Source organism: Triticum aestivum, chromosome 3D, assembly GCF_018294505.1.
Source record: "Triticum aestivum cultivar Chinese Spring chromosome 3D, IWGSC CS RefSeq v2.1, whole genome shotgun sequence".
NCBI lineage: Eukaryota > Viridiplantae > Streptophyta > Magnoliopsida > Poales > Poaceae > Triticum > Triticum aestivum.
The window spans coordinates 390,232,509-390,240,113 of record NC_057802.1 but is presented as its reverse complement, the minus strand read 5'-3'; positions in this window follow the sequence as shown (position 1 = coordinate 390,240,113).

Sequence of the window (7,605 nt, the reverse complement as noted above, 5' to 3'; positions counted from 1 at the left end):
ATGTGTTCACCACCAGTCTGTGCAAGCGAGATCAGAAGCTTCATAAAAGGGCTGTGAATGCTGTGGAGCCGGCGGTTCCACACTATTTAAGATGGTCTGAGCAGCCCATTGTGTGGAGTAGGGAGGATCACCCTCCCCGGGTTGATAATCCGGGTCACCTGGCCCTGGTGGTGGCTCCTCAGGTGGGAGGATATAAATTCACTAAGGTGCTCATGGATGGAGGCAGCAGCATCAACATCCTCTATTATGAAACCTTCCGTCGCATGGGGTTGGTTGATAAGAACCTCAGCCAGTCCAATACTATTTTCCATGGTGTGGTGCCTGGTAAATCGGCTTATCCAGTTGGTAAGATCGAACTGGAAGTGGCCTTTGGAGATGAATACAACTACAGGGTGGAAAAATTGACCTTTGAGGTGGGCAAGATAAGAAGTCCGTACCATGCCATATTTGGGCGGCCGGCTTACACCAAGTTCATGGCACGGCTGTGTTACGTATACTTACAGCTCAAGATGCCGGGTCACAATGGGACCATTACAGTTCATGGCAGCCGAAAGATAGCCTTGGAGTGTGAGGAAGGCGATGCGGCTTATGCAGAGTCTGTTTGTGCAACAGAGGAGTTGAAGTTTTACAAAGACAATGTTGACCTAACGGATATGACATCTCTGAAAAAGCCGACCACGGAGCATGAGCCGGCAATGAAATTTAAGTCAGCTGATGAGACTAAACTTGTTGATTTCGCTCCAGGTGACTCATCTCAACAGTTTAGCATCAACGCCAATCTGGATCCAAAATAGGAAAGCGCGCTCATCGAGTTCATCCGTGAGAATAGGGACATTTTTGCATGGAAACCTTCTGACATGCCAGGTGTACCTAGAGAACTCGCTGAGCACACTCTCAATGTTGATCCGAAATTTAAGCCGGTCAGGCAATTCCTTCGGCGGTTTAATGAAGAGAGGCGGAAGGCCATTGGTGAAGAGGTGGCCCGGCTCTTGGCGGCCGGGTTTATTGTTGAAGTCTTTCACCCAGAGTGGTTAGCTAACCCGGTGCTCGTGCTCAAGAAGAATGGCACCTGGCGGATGTGTGTTGACTACACGGACTTAAACAAGGCATGTCCGGCTGATCCTTTTGCCCTTCCCCGTATTGATCAAATCATTGATGCTACGGCGGGTTGCGAGCGCTTAAGTTTCCTGGATGCTTATTCTGGATACCATCAGATTAAAATGGCAGTTAAAGACCAGGAGAAAACGGCGTTCATCACTCCCTTTGGGGCCTTCTGTTATGTGTCTATGCCTTTTGGACTCAAGAGTGCACAGGCGACTTATCAGCGTTGCGTGCAGAACTGTCTTCATAAACAGATTGGGCGCAATGTTCATGCCTATGTGGATGATATTGTGGTTAAGTCCAGGGAGAAGGAAACCTTGATAGATGATCTGAGAGAAACCTTTGATAATCTCCGGGTCTACAAGATGATGCTGAACCCGGCCAAGTGTGTCTTTGGTGTTCCTGCAGGCAAGCTCTTGGGTTTTCTGGTCTCTCATAGAGGCATTGAAGCTAACCCGGAGAAGATCAAGGCAATCACCTCTCTGGCTAAGCCGGCGTGTATAAACAACGTCCAGCGCCTGGCGGGTCGTATCGCTGCTTTAAGCCGGTTTATAAGCCGTTTGGGTGAGAAGGCCATGCCGCTGTACCAGTTGATGAAGAAAACTGATGACTTTATCTGGAATGATGCTGCTAATGCTGCTTTTGAGGATTTGAAAAGACAGCTGGCCGAGCCCCCAGTCCTCGCTGCTCCGGTTGACAAAGAGCCCTTATTACTGTATGTAGCTGCTAACACGCGAGCCGTCAGTGTGGCTGTGGTGGTGGAGCGCAAGGAAGAGGGTAGGGAGTACCCGGTTCAGCTGCCGGTTTACTACGTCAGTGAAGTGCTCATTGAGTCCAAACAGCGGTATCCATATTGGCAGAAGCTTGTTTATGGTGTGTTCATGGCAAGCCGGAAGCTTAAGCATTATTTCCAGGGTCACCCTATCACTGTGGTTAGTTCTGCTCCCCTTGGAGATATCATTCAAAACAGAGAAGCCACGGGGAGAGTGGCTAAGTGGGCTATAGAGCTTGGGCCTCATGGTCTGAAATACGTACCGCGCACTGCTGTTAAATCTCAAGCTTTGGTGGATTTCATCAACGATTGGACAGAGCTGCAGGTGCCTGAAGAAAAGCCGGATAATACATATTGGACTATTCACTTTGATGGGTCTAGGCAATTGGAGGGCTCGGGGGCTGGAGTTGTATTGGCTTCCCCTAAAGGTGACAAGTTTCATTATGTGCTGCGGTTGATGTTTCCTTGCACTAACAATGCGGCTGAGTACGAGGCCTTGCTCCATGGTCTTCGGATGGCTAAGGAGATGAGCTTGAGCCGAGTAAGGTGCTTCTGCGACTCAGACTTAGTGGCTCAACAAGTATCAGGCAAGTGGGATTCCAAGGACCCTCTCATGGCGGCTTATCGCCGTGAAGTTGATGCCATTGCTGGACATTTTCAGGGTTACCAAGTAGAGCATATCGATCGCAGGAAGAACGAGGCGGCTGATGCATTAAGCCGGCTGGGCTCTCAGCGAAAGCCGGTGCCGCCTAATACTTTCTTGGACATCTTGCATAACCCTTCTGTTAAGTTACCTACAGAGGAAGACTTGGCTATCCCTGACCCGGAAGCACAGTTGGTGGCGGCTCTCCACATCACCCCAGACTGGACAGTACCATACTTGGCTTACATGACCCGGGGAGAGTTGCCTGAGGAAGAAACTTGGGCCAGACAGATAACCCGGCGGTCTAAGTCAATGATAATTATCAATGGTTAGCTACATCGCCGCAGTGTCACTGGAACTTTCCAGCGTTGTGTTTCCCCTGAGGAAGGCCAAGATATTTTGCGAGAGATTCATGAGGGGGATTGTGGCCATCATGCCGGCTCAAAATCTCTTGTGGCCAAGGCTTTTCGTCATGGTTTTTATTGGCTGACAGCTCATGCTGATGCGGAGAACTTGGTCAGTAAATGTGATGGTTGCCAGAGGTTCTCGCGACGGGCTCATGTGCCGGCTCAGGAGCTGAGGATGATACCAATCACTTGGCCATTTGCGGTCTGGGGGCTTGATATGGTTGGGCCTTTTAAAAGGTCCAAGGATAAGAAGACCCACCTTTTGGTGGCAGTTGACAAGTTCACAAAGTGGGTTGAGGCAGAGCCAGTTAGCAAGTGTGACGCGGCCACGGCGGTTCAGTTCATGAAAAGGGTGATATTTCGCTTCGGCTTTCCACACAGCATTATCACTGACAATGGTACCAATCTGTCTAAGGGCGCCATGGAGGAGTTTTGCCAACGAGAGCATATTCGACTTGATGTTTCATCAGTGGCTCATCCTCAATCCAATGGTCAAGCTGAGAGAGCTAATCAGGAGATCTTGAAGGGCATTAAGCCCCGGCTTTTGGTCCCTTTGCAACGGACGCCGGGTTGTTGGGTGGAGGAGTTACCCTCTGTGCTATGGAGCATCAATACTACTCCTAACAGGTCTACGGGTTACACGCCTTTCTTCATGGTTTATGGAGCGGAAGCTGTCCTCCCCAGTGACATCCGTCATGACTCGCCTCGAGTGGCGGCTTATGTTGAGGCGGATAATGAACAGGCGCGCCAAGATGCTCTTGACTTGCTGGACGAACAGCGTGACGTGGCAGCAGCTCGCTCAGTGATTTACCAACAAGACCTGCGCCGTTATCACAGTCGCCGGGTTAAGTCCCGGGTCTTCCAGGAAGGTGATCTGGTGCTCCGGCTCATCCAAGATCAAACAGATGCACACAAGCTATCCCCGCCTTGGGAAGGGCCCTTTGTGGTCAGCAAGAACTTGCACAACGGGTCACACTACCTTATTGACGTTCGGGAGCATAAAGATTCACGCAAGTCGGAGGAAGAAACCCGTCGGCCGTGGAACATAGCTCAGCTTCGGCCTTATTACACTTGAGCCACCGGCTCTCATAATGTACATATTTCTATAGCCATGTATATATTATGTTAAAAAATAAAGCAGGACCTCTGTCCTTTTTTCCTCCAAAGGTAAACGTGTTATTTCCAGTACAACATCACATGGTCACTTGGAGGTGGATCCGGCTTATGATCGTATCCGAATCTAGCCGTAAACGATATAATCACCTGGGGGCTTCCTGTTCAAACATAGGTCGTATTCGAACCAAAGAGAACATAGCTGTCGATACCCACTTGATTGGCAAAGTGCCGAGCTCATTGGGGAGTTTTCTTTGATCATATTTGAATCATAGCTCAACCCCCTTTGGGAACCGACGTGGATCGTATTCGAATCAGCGTCGTTAAACAACTCTTAAGGTCATTTGGGGGCTTCCTGTTCAAACATGGGTCGTATTCGAACCAAAGAGAACATAGCTGTCGATACCCTCTTGATTGGCATCGCCAAAAGCCACTGGGGGCTATATGATCGCATTCGAATCTTAGCTTAACCCCTTTGGGATGGTTCTCTGGTCGTATTCGAACCGGAAGCCCCTACATTTTTGATCTTCTGACTTATAACAAGTTCTGTTGGTCATATCAACAGTGTGCAAGGGCGGCTTTTACTTTGCCGACTTAATTTTGATTCACAACGTTGATAAACACATAGTAAGTATTCTTGATGCTGGTAAACCGGAATTGAGATCTTCATCTCATTATTCGGGTTACATAAACCGGCAGCATACTTGAAGGCTTGTCAGTATGCAATCATGGTTACATCAAGGACATAATTGAGGGCCAGTCTTTAGTGACTTTGGTTCATATTCCAGGTTATATATATAAGGTCTATGATTCTCAGTGCGGTAAGCCGCCTAGAGACTTGTGACTTGTTTTCTATGCAGGATGATCAATTATGACCCGGAGGAATATAAAGAAGCCACTTCAATGGAGCTAAGCATTCAACATGTGCACGATGGCACGACAAGTTTAACATGTTTGTCCTACTCTATTACAAGACTCCCCGAGTCCAAAAGGTGAAGCATTGTTTTAAAGGCGTAACCATGGGCCGCCTAAGAGTCAAGATGTTTGCTGGGTCGAAGCTTCCGGCTCATCCCTCTCCGCTCCTCCGGCTGTTCCCATGACCTGGAAGGTTGATGATTTCCAGTCAATGCCGCTCAAAGCTTCAAATTGAGCCTCCTCGTCAATTAACCCGGCCGGGTCAACTTCTGGGGCAAAGGTATGCTTACGAGTCAGAGGGATCAAGCTGATTGCTTCGTAGCGTGGAGTGGGGATCCTCTGATTCTCCGAGTCATAGCCCGGCTGATACTTGGTGAGGTCGGTGTCATTCCCAATCGAGGTAGCCACCGGGCGCACACTCTTCACGCAGGCAGCAAAGTCTTTTTTATCAAAGGGAGTGCTGTCTTCCTTCAGACTGGGGTATCCAAGCGCGATCTCCGCCGGGTCTAGCTCCGGGAGGAAAGCCTTGGCCCGGCTCAGAGCAGCGATGGCTCCGGCTCTTGTGGAGGCCCGTCGTAGCTCTTGGAAGCGCTGAGGAAGAACGGCAAGCCGCCGAAGTACGCCCGCCAGGTGAGTCGGAACCTCATTGGACAGGGCCACAACGGCCAAGGTGCGCTGTGACCCGATGTAGAGTTGCTCCACCAAGGTGTACACGGCCTTCAGCTTGGTCAGCACGTTCTGATTGAGGTTGGCACTTCTGGGACCTGTTTAACAAAGTAAGATAAGCCGCCAGCAATGATGGGAATTATGAGACATAAAGACTGTAAACTTGTTGAAAGCCTGCAGAATGACTTACCGAAGATTGCGGCGACCATCTGTGACACATGGCGTTTTAAGCCGGAGAGTTCGGCGGTTCTCTCCGTCAGAGCCGCCTCCGCCTGTTCGGCCCGGCTGACCAGAGCAGTCTTCTCTTCGGCCCAAGTCTTCCTTTCGGTTTCAAACTTCTTCTTCAGCTTCTCTTGAGCAGCAACACTGGACTCAAATTTAGCGTTAGCCTTCCGGATCTCAGTTTCCTGAGTCTTCAGGCGGTTCTTCAGCTCAGAGATATCAGCTTCAAATTTCTTGCAAGCAGCCTGTACAATTTCCGGGTTATAGTATGAATAATTGTTATACAACTTTAAAGTCCCAAGTACTTTCCAAGCAAAGACACTTGGCACTTGGGGGCTAATGCATGCTGAAAGGTTCTATCTACAAATTGCCGGTTCATGAAAGTAAGCCGGAAGTTAAGTCTACAACATATTCTGTCATCAGTGGTAGACTTGGGGGCTAGCATAGTAAGACCGACTATGGAGTAAGCATGAGATTTGCACCTCAGATTTGTTGGATCTGCTTCACCATATCAATCTCTAGATCCGGGCTGTTGTGCAGTTGACCAATGTAACCCGAGACAATGTCTCCAATGCTCAAGTTAGCATAATCAGTAATTTCCAATCTAGCCCGGCGGCGCTCTAGCAGCTCTTCCTTGGCAGAGCATCTGGCCAGCACGGTGGGTCTTCCCGGCTCAACGTATTCAGTCCGGGTAATCACCACATCCGGGTCATCGGCCGGTTGAGCTGAGCTGGGGATCTCCGGGTTAGCAGAAGTCTCTATGATTGGCTCGTCGGTTGGAGCGGTGGCTTCAGGAGCAGAGGCAGCTGGCGGCTCTTGAGCTGAAACGTCCGATTCAGTCAAGACCGGCTCTTCGACCGGTTTATTCTTCTTCGCTCTCTTGCTGAGCTTTGCTTGAGCACTGAAAGGACAAAAGGTTAGTACAAAAGCATGAGTAAGGATAAGCACAACACAAGATGATCATCGTTACCCGAGTGCGGTCTTGAAAGCCGGCAGGTTAGATTGCATAGAATCACCAGAGGAAGGTGAAGTTTCCTGATAATTTGAATCAGAAGAATTAAGCGGTTGACGAGTAACGCCCGCCAAAGGATGAAAAGGATATAAGTTGGAGATAACCTCGGTCCGGCGCTTCCTTGATGCTTCAGGTAAGCCGGAGGAGAGGTCTGCATCCTTGTTGGTCCGGGTGTGCCGCCGGCTCTCATGAATCTGTTGCTTCAAAAGAAATTGAGGATCTTGATAAGCTAAAGGATGTGAAAATCTTACTTTCCGGGTTACTCTTCGGACTTTCAGCCTTGGCAAGGGCTCTGAGTCGGAGGAAAGTGTCGTTACCTCTTCAGTCACCGGGTTACTTGCTCCGGTGTCATCCTACTGATGATCAATATCGATAAGGTGGATAGGAATAAACACGAAACAAAACAAGAGCCTACAGATTCAGGGGTTACCTCTGACTCGGAGCTGTCACTTAGCTGAAGCAGCTCTGAGGCAGTAGGCCTGCTTCCCTTCTTGCGGGGGGCGGCTCTCCTGGCGGCTTTCTTAGCCTTCCTGGCTTTTTTGGCCGCCTCATGGTCATATTTGACCTTCCAGAACTTGTCATTAGCCTGAAACATACAGCAAAGATTTCTTAAAGTTCAGATGGAAACTATTAAAAGGTAAACCAAGATGTTCAGGTCAGTGGTTTACCGCCGGAGCCGGGTTAGCTTGGCAGAAGGGGTTCAAGCCGGTCCTCCCACAGTCGGCTAAGCTTTCATTCAGGAGGGACTTGGTCA